General features: G+C 41.7%; 1 protein-coding gene and 1 long non-coding RNA gene across 4 annotated transcripts in view; one reads left to right on the plus strand and one right to left on the minus strand.

Annotated features, from left to right (window-relative positions):
• AGBL1 (AGBL carboxypeptidase 1) overlaps window positions 1-18839 on the plus strand; it is a 285379-nt gene that overhangs the window by 245953 nt on the left and 20587 nt on the right. The window lies entirely within an intron of this gene.
• LOC133265860 (uncharacterized) overlaps window positions 13469-18839 on the minus strand; it is a 38297-nt gene continuing 32926 nt past the window's right edge. Inside the window, exon 3 of the long non-coding RNA XR_009742157.1 lies at window positions 13469-13540. This is a non-coding gene — a long non-coding RNA (uncharacterized LOC133265860). The remainder of the gene's footprint in view (window positions 13541-18839) is intronic.

The raw sequence follows: 18839 nt of genomic DNA on the forward strand, positions 1-18839 counted from the left end.
TACAAGGGTGTTAATTGCTGATAGCTCTCTACTGATCCATCCATTTGGTGGCTCTGATTGCAGAGTGATACTTCCATCTAATCACAGCTGTCATAGCTAGAAAAAAAGAGCCTGAGCTCAAAGCCTTGAAATGGGACAGTGTTCTCCAGCTTTCTAGCTGTTCTCCAGAGGATGGAGAGGATTTTGTGCTGTGTTGTCAGGTGCAGGCTCTTGGGAAGACGATACTGGTTTGGTGAAACTCTGCTCATCTACAGAGCAGAAATAGCAATTGTGGAGATACCAATGGTAGTGCCGCCAGGGTGAAGTCTTCCATGAGCTGGACTGAAGCAATGAACCTTTACTGTCCAGCTGTTTACACATTCCTCATTGCAGTGAGTTGGCTGATCTACTAGAGATTGGCTTTCTGAAACCTGGAAATCCTTGAAGGGCTCTCAACAGCACATTGCAGCTACTACATGGCTTCTTAGCTTACTCCAGCAGAAGCTGTTGTAGCAGCTGGCATGAAAGGAGATGTTCTGAAATACTTTGAAGCGCTGTGATGAGTTATCTATATTAAAGATGATTATTTGGCTTAGGTATACTTGACTGCTTGGGCACTATCTGACATTCAGAGCATGTCGAAATGTTCCCCCACTGTTCTCTTCCTGTTGCTTTTGTCCACAGCACTGATGGGTCACTTGGTTGCTGTTGGCCTAAGGTCTGAACAAAGATGTTCCTTTTTCAAATGCAGATAGATTATGTTTTGCCCTGGAGGCCTGGAATACATAATGAGAGCTGGTTGACATTAGCTGAATGGGAAAGCTTGTGTTGGAACATGGCTTTTTTAGAAAATGAACATTTTTGTTAATCTGGAAAAGGTTATTTGCTTTTTTTCCAAAGTGTTTTGGTGTTTTAATTTTTTTTCTGTGGCAATTTTAAGCAATTCACCTTATTGCCTTCAATTAATTTGTTTGGTTTCTATGTGTTGCCTTAGAAATCCATCTGTGATTCAGGTTATTTTTCTTTGTATGTTCTATCATTGGATGCTCTTCTTTTTTTCTCCTGTGTGTATAAGATCATGTTGTCATTATGCTGTTTCTTTCTCTTTTGCCCTTTCTTTTTCATGCCACAAAAGCTCTCCTTTTCTACCTTTTGGGTTATTTAACATTTCAACATTTTCATATTGGCTTGATAGATAGCTGCTGTATATTTTCCTTCCTCCTTTGTGTTTAGCCATTAGACCTCACTGGGCTTTGTGTCACACTTTAGCCATTTGCCACAACTTTTTACTTTAGAGTCTTCGAGTCCCTTTCCTTCCTGAGTCTCTGAGAGTGGTCACCATTCTTACTCAAGTATTAAGTTCACCCAAGCATCAACTTTATGTTAAAGCAAACCCCAGAAATCCCAGCCTCTGCTCAAACTGATGGTTATGATAATTCTCAGTTATGTTTTAAATGCTAATGGCTGTTAAATGCAGACTGCCCTGGAAGATAGAATCCCAAAGCTGACTTGAATAAATGAAAGGTAAAGACTGAGTGTTTAAAATCGCTGGAGAAAATGGAGGAAAAACCCCATCAATCTTGAAAATAAAACATTCCCCTTCCTTCTCCCCACATTGATCTATTCACATGCTTAAACCGTGTTTGACTTCAGTAAGACACTTTCAGAAGTGACTCTAACTGAACTTGATGAGTTCAGGTTTGTTAATTCTCTGTCTTTCTCAACATATGAGTGGGGTGTATTTTAGAGTCAGATTCTCTTCCACTTACTGCCTTGTAGCTTGCACCTGCTTACTGGTTACCATTATGTTTTACCTGGATAAAAGGCTGAGTTAGTGCTGATGGAGCAGTTCATGTAAGTTAAAAAGAAGCTGGAGGCAGAAACTGTTCTGCTAGCACAGCTGGCTCTGGGAAGGGATGTCTGTCTTAGGCTTCTGCTTTAGATTTGCTTCCAAATTTAAGGCGAGATATTTGTAGGTTTAGGTGTCCAGAGATGTGATTTAGGAAGACAGTTAAATGAATGACATTCCTTATTCACAATGGCCAGGGAAAGAGGGAAGGGTGAAGAAGAGAAAGGGTAAAAACTGTGGAGTGGAGAAACAAAGTGAGAGCAAAGTGAGAATTTCACTTCTACCACCCTGTAAATTATTCGCAAGTGCCAGCTGGTAATTACTTATAATGAACGTCTATAAAGTACTTTGATATGCTCAGATGAGCAGTGCTATAGAAAGTGTGTCCGCTGTTTAGATCTAAGGGATAAGATACTACTAGAAAGGCAAGAACTACCCATGTAATTATCCTCTTATGATACGTTGTCTCACTGATGCTGTACCTGGATGCGTTATTAAAGAATCAGATTACTTTTTCAAAGCGTGAACTTTGGAGTCAATAGTCTAATGGTCATTTAGGTTAAGGAGTAATGTGGAGCACTGACAATTTCTGGCATCTTGCTGAACATGAATTTTGAGCCCTTTCTTTCCCAAAGGAGTAATGTCATCATTATCCTTGAATCTATCTGTCCAGCTGCACGACTCAGCTGTGCATCTCTTGTGCCTTATCAAGACAATGATCAAGCAGTCTGTAGCGTGGATGCATGTCTTGCATCCATCTCCCTGCAACGTGAGTTGTGGAATGTGCTCAATTAGAGTTTTGATCTACTGGTTTGTAACAAGATCCCTTAATGAAGCAATTTCCTACAGAGCATTGTCGGTAGCATCCTGAGCTGGACTCTAGATGATTTGATGCTTCCCTTACGTGAAGCTTATCCTAATCCCCTGTGTTACTTGGCTTTTGGAATGAAGACCCCATAGAAATTCTCTGTGCAACGAAGCTATATGGTGTTCATGGCCAAGGCACATGCAGTCTAAGTAACGGGGTTTTATTCTGTTTATGGTAACATTTCAGAATAGAGCTGCAGGTTGCGCTGGAACAGATGACATTAAAACTTCTCATTCCTAATCTTTGTGAGCATTCCCTTTTCCGTTCCCATCCCCTGTCTTTGCATTTCTGATGAAGCACTTTCCTCACCTGTTCAGGATCCTCTAGCGAGTTCAGAAAAGTTGGCTGTGGCCCTGGTGAAGCAGAAGAACCTATCACAACCTGAAATTGCTTAAAAAAATTGTGTTATCTCAGATTAAGAGAAAATGTTTTAGTTTAATGGGATATGGCCAAATTAAAAGTAGTTTAATTCTGTATAATGTATAGCTGCTCCTCTTGCCCTTTTTTGCATGAAAAATTAAAGTCAGAGCAGAAATGCATTGGTGAAATAGAGAAAGAAAGCAGGGAAGGAAGGGAAAAAGACAGGGAGGAAGAAAGAACGAGGTGATTAAAATAGAGCTCTCCCTTTTATAGATATGTAAGTTAGGTCTTTTCACAGCACCAGTTGAAAGCTGGTGACATTTAAGAGTTCAAGATAAGTGAAACACCAGTTGGAGATTAATATCAAGGAACATTTTTATTAACAAGTGTTCCACAACGGGCCAAAGGTAGCAAAAAAAAGTCTTTCCTTCTTACATGCTTATCACTTGAGAAGGAAATAAAACTTTCATGGTTAAGTGTGTCTTTATGACCTGTGCATTCATTGTATCACAGCTTCAAAGCGGACTCTTTTCTCCAGGAAAGATCATGGTGGACCTTTTACATTTCTGTCTCAGGGCAAAACTGCTCCAAGAAAAGAAAAGGTTTCTTTACATAAAAAAAAGGGAATAAGAGTTTTAAAGGAATGCTGTAGTTTTTTTATCATCAGAGATTGACTGATAAATCACTCCGTTGGTTCAATATATATTAAAAATCAATTATAACATAAAAAGTGACACAGAAGTATATTACACGTGCAGGCATTTGAAAAAGGAGATGTGTGACCCATCTCCACATGGGGGAAAGTCACAGTTTCTGTGCATCTGTCATTTTAAAAGGCTGCCAGATTGTGCACCCCATGGGAACAGTCCCCTTGGACTCGTTGGGGCTGCTTAGGTAAATAAAACATGCAGCAGCTGCACAGCCTGACCCTAAGTGAGCTACATGTGCTAAAAACTGTATGGATAAGTCACAGCAAGAGGGAAGCATTACATGCTAAGAGACCTTATGCCATCCAGCACTGCCATCTGGAATACATCCCAAAGGGACTTACCAACTGCTGGGGTAGTGCTGAGTATATGAACAAGGTCAGAGAAACCTGCTGGGAGGTTCCCCCTGAGGACTGGGTCCTTGAAACAGTGGTCACTGTTTGGCTGATGCAAATGATTGTGTCCATCCTGTTAGGGATGCTATTTAACTGAACTGCTGGTATGCTCTAGTGCGGGGGCATCTGAGAGGGGTGTGGGAATGAAGCTGCTGTCTCCTTTCCCAGCTGGCTCTTAGATCTGGGATGCTGTAGGGTCCAGTGATCAGGATGGATGCATGGCACAGGTGTTCTGCGCCATACAGTGCTCTGCTCCATTCTCCTGAGTGACCTCCAGCATGTCCCTAAGTCTCTTTGTTCTCAGTCTGTATGATAGGGAGAAAAGCTCTTCTGTACCTTCTCAGGCTATTGTGATGATGAATATGTTACTGATTGTAATGAACTCACATATTGGAACTGTGGGAGCCATGTAAGCATCTGAGATAAGTGACAAGAAGTGCATGGGAAAGGGCAGTGCACTAAAGCTTTCATTGGCAGAACCACATCTTTCACATCCTGCTGAGCTTTACCTGCTGCTGATCACAATGAACAACTTAGGCCTGAAGCAGGAGAATTGATATTCTTTGTATTTTATTTTTATCCAAGCTGGTGGAATGCTGTCTTACCTCTTCTTAGTAGTGTCTAATCCTACCTGGGCTGAGCTGTCTGAGCTCTTTGTCCATGGAGTACCATGTGGGAGTGAGTTCCACAGGTTAATTACATGCTAAATAGTGTTTCATTTTAGTCTGGTTTCAATGGGTGGCCCTTAATTGCAAATTACCCTCCAGGTCTTGTGTTATGGGAAAGAGCAGTGAGAAAGGGAACAAGTAATTGCCCTTCTAGACATTATCTGCAGTGTGCTCTCATATATCTACTCTCCCTCTTTTACTTTCTACCCCGCATCATCCCAAATCTTTTCATTTTCCTTCTAATGGACTACTGCATTCCCCCTGTAGAATAATGCAATCTACTTTCCCTGCCCTCCGCTGTGTCTCTTTCTGCTTGGCCTTTTCAGTGACTAAACCTAAGCACATTATTCCAGCAGAGGATGAAACCTACTTTTACACAGAATGGGAGAATTTTATCTCTATCACTGTCTTGTCTCTTTTTCATATTCTTCTATTTGGGGTTTTGTTTGGTATTGAAAGCCTCAGGAGCTGCTGGAAAATGGGAGTGATTTCTCAGGAAAGCAGAGAGGTGTAGTGACATTATGGGACATGCTGGGAAATTGACGCCTGGATCGGATATCATGGGTCTTTGGGAGACACTTTTGGTGAACTTTAAGGTGCTACAAAGACACTGGAGCTCATTGGTGGTCCCTGCAGAGCAGAGTCTGAATCTGATCAATTGATGCAAAAGAAGCAAAAAGTATGCTGACACTGCATGGATGTTATTAAAAGTAGGAAATAATTAAATTTTATCTTGTTTGGAGATCAAACAACTCTTTAGCCTATAGAAATAAATCCTGAAAACATTTCTGATGATAGAAGCGGATGGAATTTTGCTGTTTCCTTTTATGAAGAAAAACAAACGATCTAAGGACTTCATTTGACAATGCCTGTTGGGAACTGATGATTCATGCCAGCTCCATCCCTCCTAAATATCTGCCTGTCCTGACCTCCTCCTAGCAGTCTGTACACAGCCAGAGGTGGCATTTCATGGGGGGCTGCCAGCAAACTTGGGAAATAATACTGTTTTTATGGATTCATCTTCTTGTTGATCGGGTGAACAACCACACAGATGTTACTCATCATGGCATACATGACTCAGCATTGCAGTTTGATGTTCTACCTCACTTCAGAAAGTCATGTGTTGATATAAACACTGTAATCCTACCTTGCACTGTTATGTCACTCTATGAAAATGGTGATTCAAACACACTAACTCCATTATATTCCAAAGCATTTTTTGTTTGGGAGAAAAATCTAGATTGGATTTTCCTGTTGTCCTGTCTGTCCTCTCTACTGTAACTCATAAATAAGACAATGTCATTCTTTATGAATTCCCCCCAATCCTGACCAAAACATATGATGAAATATTCTGACTGTGTATAAAGATGTATTTATGACCAGATCTTCTCCTGGTATATAGCAGACAGTTTGCATCGTGTTCAGTTTGCATCATGTTCGTAGGGCTGTGCTGCTTTATACCACTGGACTACCTTGCTTTTTGTTATTGAGAAAATCCAAAACATGGGCACTGTTAGCTATTCTGCTTTTCTCTGTAGCACTTAATAATAGTGTGTGATTCTCACCCTCCACAGTTTTGAGAGATAGGAAAAGCTAGAAGAAAATACTTGTGATATCATGCCCTGGAGGGATTAGAGAAACAGAAGGACATGTAAAGAACTAAAGCTATGTAGTCTAGGAAAGATAGAACTTGGAGGGATATGATCGAAGTCTATAAACACCTTCCAGGGAACAATCCAAATTGCTTGGTAAGGGGAAATATTTACTCTCCAAATGTGGAAGCACAAGCAGCAATGGCTTGCATGAATGAAGGGAAAGTCTGAGTTAGTCTGAAAAGTTTTCAGCAATGGGAATTAGGATGTTAACACTATGAAGTGTGGGTATACATACAGCGCATGGTAACATGGTGGTGTTTGAGATGCGGTGTCTGCTGGGCAGTACAGCTGACAATCTCCAACACAGATGAATAAACTTTGGTTCCTGTCCCAGGTTTAAATACTGAACAGAGAGATTACGTGACTCTCATGTTTAATACATTTTAAAATTAACAGCTTAATAAAGAGTTCAAATATCAATTGCTGGGTCTATCTGTAGGAATGCTTTCTCTGAAATCTTGGCTCCAGTAGAGCTCTATCAGTAGCCAGTAGGCAGCTGGAGAGCAGAGAAATGGTAAGATCATTTGATTTCTAAAGACAAAATTTGATTTCTTTTTGTGATCTGAAGGCAGAAAGTTCCATTTCCCTAATGTTAATTCTCTAGGCAACCATTTTCCACCAACTCCTGATTTTTCAAGGCATATTTGTTTGATTACATCGAGCAAAAGGTTTGCAATTAGAGCCATAGGAAAGCCAGTTGGAGAAGCTGATATGTTGACCTTTAGAACACAAAGAGTTTTGACATAAACCCAGCTTCCCTTCATCAAGGCAATCAGTCTGTGTTCATTTTCGAACCGCGTTTGAAGCAGAACTCCTGGCCAAAGCATCCATCAGGAGCAGTTCAGAGAGTGATGTTTTACAGGAGCCAGGCAGTCATTAGAGCATGACCTCGAAGGAGTAACACTCCAGTCTAGGGAGACATGGGGTCACCTTCAGCAGAAATGCAGTCCTTCAAAACAAAGCATAAATCAATAAACATGGGCAAGGTCTTGGAAGCAGAAGCGAAAAGCAGCACAAACATATCCCAGTGCGATCTCTGCAGGACCCAGAGGAGCGTTAGAGATTTCAGAAAGACTGGTGAGGTCACCTGGAAAGCAGCAGCAGTGTTTGGAGACTCCAAAAATGGATCTTGGCATTGGCTGTCTTCTAAGTTGTTTGCTTTTCCAGGACCCTGATATAGAGAAGTTGAGATAGTGCAGGCTGTGTAAATGGTCTGAGAGCCCCAGAGATCTGTCTCAGTGCTTTTATCTTTTAGTGTCAGTATATACTCCCCACCTATGTCCTTTTACTTCATCCCTTCTGATCTTGAAACTTGTTCCCATAGCGAGACCAGAAAAAGTTTCTGATCAAGGCACGAGTTTCTGCCAAGTGAAAGGGACAGTGGATTTCCAGTGTAAGTGTGTCATCCTGTATGCATCCTCTTGGCCCTGATGACCATAAAGTAGCTTGCTCCCACCTACTCTTGTAAAGTCAGAAAAAATGAAGGCTTGAAGTAGGCTTGTGTGAGGGAAGCAAGATCAGATGAGTTTTGTGGGATAGGAGGCTGCTGGGAGCTTACTTTGAGAATCTTGTTGGTATTAGTCAGTATAACAGGGCTAAGAATTCAGAGAGCACCTTGAAAATATCCCACCTCAAGGCAGCCTGAAGGCAGCGAGTTTTCCACTCATTCAAGTGCTGGGAAGATTGTTTCTGGATGGAAATTAGTGAACCTATTTTTGTTTTGCCTCCTGTCTGATCTTCCAGGAAACATTGTCCGGAGTATGGATTACTTAATGCAGCTTTTCATTTCCCCATGGCAAACAAGTACATTCACCCTCACTTCATGCTAAAAAAACCCATTCCTCTGAAGTGTCCCTGGAGCTAGTATCCCTTTTCTAAACTCCCACGTTGCTCCCAGGACTTACAAGAAGATGCCTTTCAAGTTGTGGCATGTATTTTTTTTCCCTTGACATGGGTTAGCTGACAGGCAAGCCTCCACCCAGATCATTAGTGGCAAAATAAGTTAATAATAAATAAATAATGGATTTATACATGCTAAGAGCAAGAGTTGGAGGTTCCAGCTGGCTTCCAGAATAAATAAATAAGGGGGGGGAGGGCAGAGGGAGCAAGCCAGTCCATTAAAGCATCACATTAATTCAAGGCTGTATTCATTCACATTTAAAGGGAAGCAGTTGGCAGAGGTGCTCGGTATGTCTCCAATGAGTTCAAAAGTATGGAAGTTTTACAAACAGCTCAGGTCTTGCTTGTTTGCAGTAAGCTGCATTTCTGCTTCTGCAATCATTTGTGAGAGACAGAAAGTCTACCTGTAACCACCCTCCGAAGCTCTCACATCTGGAGAAGCATTCTGACTGGAAGCAAATATTTGGAGGGAAGAATGTATTTAGGTGGAGCCAAGGAGAAGGTGAAAATCCACTTTCCCTGTTCCTTCTTCAACCTACTTTTCTTATGTCTTCTATTTTAGGCTTGAAGCAAAGACTCAGTCATTGAGAAGGGTCTTGCAGACCACAAGATCTGCAATCGTGCTTTTTCCTTCCCAAACTCATCTGAGCTCTTTTGCTATTCAATACACAACTGCTTGTGTGTGTTAGTGTTTCCAGAAAACTCATCACTAGGGACACTGAGCACTGTCCTGGGTGGCTCAATGGGAATTGGACTGCAGTCTGAAGGATGGAGCTCATGACTTAACAGGCTTTTTCCTTGCAGAGTTTCAATGGTGCTACAATTAATTAGGCTTTTCTTCTTCAGAGCTCTCCAGGGGAAGTGTCTGCTGGGCTAAGAGGAGCTTTCACTCGTTCTTGCCCTACCTCTTCACATTCCCTCTTCCCAGCAGGACAGTTTTCATGTCCCCTGTTTGAACCTTGTGGGTAAAAGCGCCCCTTAGTGGTAGCATAGTTAATTACAACAGGTGTGGGGTTCACTGACTTTGGGGTTAAATGGTATCCAACCCCTGGAAAACACTGCATGCTGGCAGATCAGCTCTGAAAACAAAGCAAGGCCCAGTTTTTATCTCTTCTGCTGACTTCCATTCTGGTTTGGCATAACTAAAGCAACATGCTTTGCATTTAATTCCCTCTTCAGGTTTATATGCTGTGCACACATGATACAATATTGGCCTTTTAGACCTCTTCTCACCCTCTTTGTCACCACCCCATTTCTCTTTATCATCCTACATGCTCACATTCCACACACTTTCGGTAGCTTATTGGTAACCCCAGTCTAACACTTCCCTTTAGAGAAAGGATACAGAGGAATCAGCAAAGGGAAAAACTGAGGCTAACAAAAGAGACAGTGACTTATTTTGCTGTCTCTTGAGCTTAATCATGATGGCTTAATCTTGAAGAGGTATCAGGAGAGAAAGGAGTTGGGATGAAAAGCCATGGCATGAAGACCCAGCTGAGCTGTGGAGTTAATCTCCAAAAACTTAGATTAAAATATTACCTTTGATTAAAATCGGGTTTTGTTTGACTAGAAGTGAGGTTCCTTTTTCTGGTTCCCTTTGCAATGCAGCATGTGCCATGAGAGCATCTGCAAACAGCTGAGAAATCAGCAGAAGGTATGGATGCTGGTAGTGTCTAAACATTTCTGTGAAGCTGCCAGTTGGTAAAGTGGCTACCCCTTTACTGCAAGTGCTAACTGCTTTGGGAACATCGCAAGCAGTTTGTCACCATTATGAAGATGAGACCAAAAGCACCTATAGTAGAGGAGCAGGCAAGAGAAAAGAGTAAGAGGAGAAAATATTAGAAACAGAAGAAATTAAAGTTGGAAGAAATGACTTTGAGTTTGAATGTGTTTCAATGCATCACTGGCACTCAGGCTCTGAGCTTTTCCAATGTATGGTTGTTAACCACTGAGAGCTGAGTAATTAAGAATAACAGAAGTGCCTATACCTTTTTTGCCACTCTTACTGTCTATGAAAGCTTTTTCTTTTCCTCAGTTCAGCCATGGAACCACATATTTATGTAGTTCAATCCAGGATGCTCCTTTTCCAGTTTTCATTAGCCCTTTATTCCTTTTTTTGGCAGCTCATCTGAGCACAGTCTGGAAATGAGAGAACGTTGCCATCTCCATGATTAATGGCTTCCTCCATTGAATTGCAATTACATGTTTTAATCAGTTCATTATTCCACCTAGTTTTTTGGGTCTTGACAGTTTTGCTGTGGAAACTAATTGAATTGGCTTTGCCTCAAGGCTTTCCTGCAAAAAGATCTTGTCTTGCCTTTGGGGATTGTGGGGGCTAATTGGCCAACTCACATTTAATTTCCTCATTTTCCAATCTGGAAAAAAAAACCCAAAAGGTGTTTATAAGGTACTTATTTCCTAGTCCTTGCCCGCTAAAATTCCCCATTTTCTGCTTCACTTTCCAAACTCTTTCCTTTACAGTGCAAGATAGGTGCACTGCTAAAAGTTTAACTTCAGATAACAGCTGGGGATAACTAAAACTGTTGGTTTAGTCAAAATGGTTAATATACTGTTCTGTTCCTCAGAGAGACATGACTCCTTGGAGACTTCAACTGTTTCTTCCTACACTACTTTTCCACTTCAGCTGGTCTAATGGATTCTGTTTATAAGGAGAGGTCCCATGACCCGCAAAACCATTGTTTGCAGCTTCTGTTATAAGTCGTCCTTGAGTTTTCTTTTTCTGTGTGCTGTTTCTTGAATTCAGAGATGAGCAAGCAGTAGGTTCCCCAAAGACAAGTACTCCCAGAAAAGAATTCAAATTAGTGGATGCTTAGGACTCTGCAGAGCTGCCAAAAAGCTCACAATTGGACCCCATCGTGCAACACACAGATGTGATCCAAAAGAAACTTTGACATCAAATGGAGTCAGACTGAGTTGTTAACACAGTGTGAGGTGTGTAATGAGTAGCTGCAACAGCTCTCCCAGGTAGAGCCAACCTGCTAAGCTTTCAACCTGATGGAAACACTGCCATTCACTTTTCTATCGCCTTCCTTATTTTACAGTAGGTGTTAGGCCACATGAAACATCTATGCAGAAGCATGCTCTGAGTGTCCATTCGTTTCACTCTATTTGCCTGGGAAACTGTCTTCTTAGGTTCTATTTTATTCACATGATGAAGTTTAACTGGAAAGGCTGGGCTACAGAACAGACATGGTAGAAGCCAGAAAAGATAAAAGGGGAAAGAGCAGCTCCCAGAGACAACCACCACGTACCAAGTGGGATTTTCAGAGCTATGAACTTTGAGCATTTGGACTCAAGAAAAGACTTTATTTGTCTGTGGTTTTACTTGAGGCATGTGTGCGTATTTGAGTTCAGTATCCAAGCTGGAAGTTGGAGATGATCTTTTCTCTTTCCTATAGGTAGCGCTGTTTCCTTTCTGCCAGGGCTTTCAGATTTCCTCTTTTTTTGAGGGATAATGATCCAGTCCCTGGCTGGGATGCTTTGAAAGGGGGTGAAGTCAGATCATGGAAAGCTAAACATGCTTAGTTAGGTTTGGAGATGGAGATTTTTAAAGCAGGAAGTGTATCAGGAAAACAGAGTCTGTTACCTTAGGATTTTTATTTTTCGAAACCCTTTTCTCTTTAATGAATCAAGATGTTTCTGAACCTGCTTTTTCATCACAGCAGGAGTCACCAGCCAATATAAATATCAGAGAAGAGGGCACAGTGGCATTCTAAGTTCCATTTTCCATTGTTGCTCTTCTGTAATTAGAAGACTTTCTGCCTTGATGGGAAAGCCATAGGCTATGAGGCCAAGGCAGAAATGAGGCAGAACCAAACTCTTCACCTCAGACTCAGGTTCCTTTTATTAAATAAGTTTCCATTTCATAGCAAGAGTTTAAGGCTTTAGTCAGAAGTGAAAGGGCGTAACTTGCTGGAAAGCTGATTAAAAATATATGCTACGTATTAACAGAGGACAAATGGAATAATTTTATTCCTAATTCCTTCAGTTATTAAGGTACATCAAAGGCACATACTTTTTAAACGATGAAAGAACATCCCATCCTTTTAGGCAAGGTGATTAGTGATATTAGTATCAATAATATCAATTAGTATTAGATCCTTCTGGTACATTAACAGGGAATAATGTTCATCTGGCAACTCACAGTGCAGTATCCAGAAGGGAGCTTATTAAAATGACTCTTTCCCTTCCCCTAAAGCCCTTTGGCTTACTCACCTCATTAACAATAGTGCAGGATCCAAAAGGAACTTCTAGGTGCTTCCAAGATGTGTTGTGGAATTACAGATACTGACAAGATTGAGGGATATTTACATGCTCTGATCTCATGTGGGAAGAAAGGATGTAAAACTGGGGAGTCACAGGAAAGCAGCAGAGTCTGGGAAGTGCAGCATGGTTGGTTATTGCAACCACACTCCAACACGCTTTGCAAGCGAAGAGAGTTTTGTGAGCTTAAAAGAAACAAAGAGTAACAGTTCCTATAATGTGCAAAAGTAAAGATCTGTTGTTTAAAAAGCACACAACTGTATCTACCACCTCCTGATGCTTTTGACAGGAATCACAGAAGGAGCAGATTGGATCAGCAAAACTTCACTCAGCCCTGACAGTTTGATTACACTGCTGTGGAGGATATGACAGATGTTGGAACAGCACGAGCAACTTAAACAAAATGCATCAAGCACAAAGCTGGGGCTCAGCTTTTCCTCCACTCACAATGATTTGCAGCCTCTGAGGGGTCAGAATGTAGGGGCGATGGTTCTACATGTACAGGGAGGAAAGGGGGAAAAAGGGAAGATTGAGACAAGTAGGAAAAAATTGCCTCCAAATGATGAAGTGCCCAGCAGTATCAGACAAATGTATGGAACTGGAAACATGCTGTTTGCCTTTCGTGGAATTATTCAGAAATGAATCATAGCTAAGGCACTGGAGGATTTGGAGAATCATCAAGCAAGCAGAGAAGAGATAAACAAGCTTTAGAGCACGTGCACGTTTGCAAATAAGCAGCAAATTATTTGAAGGAGACAAGGGGCAGATGTTTGGCAGCTCATTCCCTCCTCAGATATTTACCTACCTGTGGCATTGTTTTCAGATTTGCTGAGCACTCCTTGCTCCTGCTGATTTTACAAACTGTGCTCAGCATTTCTGAGAGAGATGGGAAGTATTCGAGTCACGTACCGGAGGATCTGATACACACAGTAGGCATGTACAGGGCTGATGCTTAGGCAACAGCATTTCGGAACCATTGCCTAGTATGCCACTGCCAGGTGATGAATTTAGCCTATACGTTCAGTAAGTTCTTACAAGCCACACCAGACTGCTTTTCACATCAGAAGTGAGCTATTGATTTGTCCCCATGCTTCGTGGAAATCTCTTCTACTCTCTATTGTGGTACATACGTGAGGTCAGCAGTCGTATTTCATGCTCACCATTTGTTGTTTATCATTACAGCAGTGTTTATTTTAATGTGGGTAAAACATAATCAGAAGCTCCCTAAGAGAAATGGTTGTACCAGATAGCTATAACAAGTATGTGAGCTGTGGATGCTTTACCTTCTTTCACAGTACTGTGAATGCATCGTCATCCTTACCCAGCACACTTTTTCATATTTAGGTTTCAGGGATGGGCACAGAATGACCAAGTAGGGCAAGAGGATCTTTTCCAGGAAGCTGGCTAGACTTATATAAGGAGAGCTTTAAACCAGATTTAGCTTTGGAAGAGGCTGGAATTTTGTGCAGTAGAGACAAGCAAGAGTATTAGGAGCCAATGGGGCTGCTGCTCTCTTAATTTAAAAAAAAAAACATTATTTTCCCAAACTTTTTACACCTACACATTCCAATGGGCTTTCTTTTCTACCAGTAGTAGGAAAGATTCCCTAATCACCTGGCCTTTCCTCTCACATCCCTCCTGTTAGATATATTTCCTGTGGATGCCTCAAAGATGGGAATCAAACTGAAGAATAGGATTTTTATGTTGTAAGCTCCTGCAATGTTTTTCTTTCCCTTTACTTTCAGATGCATCCCAAGCAGGTGCCAGCTTTCTGGTTTCATTTATTCACAAAATTATCTCAAAAATCCAGCCCACGCTTTCCACTTAAACTGTGTTCATCCCAGGTCTCCTTCTCAAGGATTGCTCAACCAAATCATCTCCTTATATCTATATGGGACAACAAATATCCTACAAGACTGAGCCAGCAAACCACACATCATGTTTCTTAGCAAGACCATCATTTGATAACAGGCTGAGATTTTCAGGATAACGCTGTGTTGCCACTTCTACAGCAAGCTCTCTGGGAGCAGTGCTGCTCTCACTTTGCATCATGTGTAATTCAAATCACATTCATTGTCTTTCCAGAGAAAAGCAAGCAAATACTTGAGCAAAACAATTATTTCTGCTTATCTTTTGTATGCTTTAAACCTGCACTAGTTCAATGACTTATATTCAAAATTCAGGACACAGCGCTGGTGCTGAACTTTGCAAGAATATGTGGGTTTAATAGTTTATACATCGACCATTTCAATACCCTTCACTTAACTTTGCTCAAACATCCCAATGGGGTGTCTCTTCGCAGCATGATGGCTTGGGAAATGTAGTCCTTTGTTTGCAGAATTTCTGTGTCTAAACAGAGGTGGTTGCAAAGTCTCTTCTGTAGCTCATGAAGGCCCTGCTAAAAGGTGATTAGCCAATTAACTTTATTTACCTGTGATTACAATGTATCTGTTATCTCCCTCCATTGATTTGATGGGTAGCCGCCATTAGGTGCCAAATTCTAAGTGGCTAAACTACCTGAGACTAATTCCACTGCACTAAACCACTAAACCATTCCCATGGTTTAGTACTTCATTTTGTACATGTCTCTTGGGATGGGAAGCCACAGTAGTTACAAATTGAAGGCCAAGAACTGGAGATAGCAATAGGGAAATAAAAGAAGAGAGTTCAGCTCAGTTTTCATGACCTTTATTTCCCTAGGGAATCTGGAGTCCAGCGAGGGGACAGGAGTTTGAGGCTTCTTTTTCCCCACCTTCCAAAAGACTTTGCCCATCCCTAGAAATCTCAACTAATTAGAAATATTGCAAGTTTTCTGTTGTGGCTGCTTCCTCGGCTAGATAGGCCTGGAGTAACAAGCAGCATAACAAGTACATGATGACATGGAAACAGCAGTATACCAATACACTCAATGCAAGAGAATCCAAATCACAATCTTGGCCAGTCATTGACTCAGCTGGGTTTGGCAAGTAGTATAGGGATTTATGAAAATAAGGTAGTGACTTTCAGTGCTTTTCAGCTGATTTTATGCTAAAAGAAACCTGAGGATCAGAGCAATGAGACATGCAAGGCTATAGTCTCTGAATTCCCTGCAGGCCTTATTATGTGTATAAGGAGACAGACGGCAAGTATTTCAGAGCTGAGGAAGCTGTTGCACTTGATTTAAAGGTAATTAAAGTGTGTGAGTGACAGCAGAGATGACATGTGATGCGTCAGACACCTTATCTCCATTTTGCTTCCTGCTTGGCAAACTCATCTGCATGCTGAATGAAGGATAATGTCTCATAGCCTTTTGCCTCTACCCCCATAGGATTTCTGTTCTGCTTTACCCATTCCTCCTCACAGCTCTCCTCTACTCTGGGATTCCATGGAGAATATCTCAGGTTTGCTATTAACTGTATTCCTTCCATGCCTAAGTCAAAACGAAAACATTTATTCTTATCAATAGTTGTTGATCATGCTCGAGAGTGTAAAAATTACCAGTCTAGTGGGCCATTGAGAAGAAAATAGACCCTGCACTGAAACATTATTGTTAGCTGCTGTCCAGCACTCCAGTGCAAACAAATGCAGAAGGGAAAGGATGCTGTGTTCATCGGTATTTTTAATCTGCTCATTTTGATTCCAGTAAGTCAACCAAAGCCAGTGTGAAAGTGAGGATTCATTGTGAGTATTCATTTCTTGAAGTGAATGAGTCTGTAGTTGTGCGCACAGTACTTTCAGTGCACAGCCTGGATCTGATGGCTGACGAATGTGTGACAGGCACAGGAAGGTCTTCTCTTGTACTAGCACAAGCAGTTCCATCCATGCTGCTGGGTCCCAAGTGTTCAGAAGACTGTCGTCTAAGCGTCATTTCTAAAAGATCTCTGTCTTGGGTATCTTGTAAGGGGTTGTAGGCCATCAGTGATTGCAAATAGATGTATTTTCGTTAAAATAGAAAGACAGGGAATACACACAGAGCTGATAATTGGTCACATTATTCCATCTGCCTAATAGCAGAACAAAATTACTGGCAGAACTGAGTTCAGTACAAGTGAAAACAAAAAGCCTGAGGCACTCAGAGCCATTAAGGGGAAGGGAAGGGAAGGGAAGGTTTGGGCTTTGACCTGTGGTGGTCATTTGCCTCCTTTGCACCTCTAAGTTGAGCTGAATCAAAATGAAAGCAACCATGGATTGAATGGTATGTCTCTGTCGGAAGCAGGTTGCCAAAGGGGGCGAGGACAGCATTTCACATGCCTGAAAATGGCAGCATTTCTTTCACCAGTTCCTAACTAAAAAGGATGTAAGCCACAGAGCTGTGTGTGTGAACTGTCAGTGATGAGAGCCTTTGAGGGTTTCACCCCTTCGATTTAGAGAGTGAAATTCAAGCTGTAGCAAGGATATCATTTAGATCAGCTTGTTTATGAGTGAGCAATGTCGCTGAGCCACCCAATAAGTAAACAGTGATTCTGGAGTCTGCAGGGGAAGAAATGTCCAATCCTTCCTCTGATAAATGTCACTCCAGTAGTACTGCTTTTGTCTCCTATTTCTGGAAGTAGAACTGAGGTTTGTAGGTTAAAGCGAGGTACAGAAGGCAACTGAGAGTCACAGAGTGGGGATCTGTATTCTTTGACATGACCAGATCAGGCTGACTACTGTGACCCCAGAAAATCAAGCTTAAGGTGCCTGTTCTGTTCTTTTCTGCTAATACCTGCTGTAAGGACCTTCCTGAGACCAGCTGTTCAGAGAAATGTCTGAAGGAGGATAGGGAGCTAGGGAGTGAATACAGAGTACACACAGCAGTCATAGCAAAACTGCCAGTAAACAAATAGATTTGTTCAACTACTTTTGGATAAAGCAGTGTTCAAGGCCAGAGTGGAGAGAGCCTAGGGCAGCATGGTCTAGGGTGAAGCGTCCCTGCCCATGGCAGGGGGTCTGTAATTAGATGATCTTAAGGTCCTTTCCAACCCAAACCATTCTATAATTCTATGAATAGGGATTTTTTTGTTATTATATTACATGGTGCCCACATGCACTTCTGAGCACTCTGCATGTGTACATATGGATTTTCTGCTTTGCAGTGTATATTTTGAAGCAACGTCTAGGATTCTGCCAGCATGTCTAGCATTCAGTCTTCTCATCAGATACTCTTATCCTCCCATCAGTGATTTCCCATGATAAGGGCTTCATGGCTCACCTTCCTTGAATAATAGAAAGGTAGCGAGGGTCTTGTTTGAGGTGTTTAACAGAGGGCTCAATACTTGTGGTGTGAGGAAGGTGCTCATATGAAGCTGTAATGACTAGCTGTCAGGGAGATGCATGATGGCCCTTCAGCCACTGAACACAAACAGATGAGGGTGACTGTGGTATTTCTCCAGTCCCTTAATTAGAGCTATGTGATAGCAGAGGCTCAAGTGGAGATGTTTTCCATCATCTCTGGTGAGGATGGAGGTAGGGCAGGGAAACTGGTTTGCTTTTGTTAGCCTCCGGCATCCTTGCACCGTGATATGTGTTCACCTCCTCATTTTTATCACTCTCCCTTTAGCTGTTTATTCCTTCTTTCATTACTCTCTGCATTCCTTTCCCTTCCTCACTCCTTCAGATTCTTCAGGAGCTAGTTTCCATTTCAAATAACTGAAACCTCCTCTTTTTCTGTAGGAGACTTCCCTGACTCAATTGTTCAGAACTGCAGTATGCTTTAAAGACCAACTGTAGGGTTGTTATGTACGAGTAGCTCGGTGCTGCAAATAAAGGAAACTGAGACACAGTTGAGAGTTAGTGAATACTCCTAAACAGAGCACAAGAGTTGTATTCCCAGCTCTGGACTTTCACCTGCAGGTTCTATGTATATAAGTGAGCTCCCTTGCTCCATGCCGTATACAACAATGGACGAGCAGAAACATGATGCAGGAGAAAGAGATCTGGGGGCTTAGAGAATACACTTGTATCAAAGGTGCTCTGTGGAAGGCAAGGAGAATAGCTTTCTTTCTAGCCCAAATGTGAAGTAATTTCAAAAGAGGGAAATAAGTACCTTTTCAAGCTCCTGGCAAAGAGAGACCCGCTTCCCTTCGTTCATATCACTGCCCCTCACAACCTTTTCTTCAGATCTGGTTTATCACAGCATCAGTTGTATACCTCTTTTTCCACACACAACTTGGATACAGAAGCTTCTTCTAGGTGATTGCACTGGGGGAGCATAAGG

The sequence above is a fragment of the Pezoporus flaviventris genome, unplaced genomic scaffold (assembly GCF_033815535.1).
Source record: "Pezoporus flaviventris isolate CSIRO_AGI_PZ_B2104156 unplaced genomic scaffold, CSIRO_AGI_Pfla_v1 ptg000006l, whole genome shotgun sequence".
NCBI classification, from domain to species: Eukaryota; Metazoa; Chordata; class Aves; order Psittaciformes; family Psittacidae; genus Pezoporus; species Pezoporus flaviventris.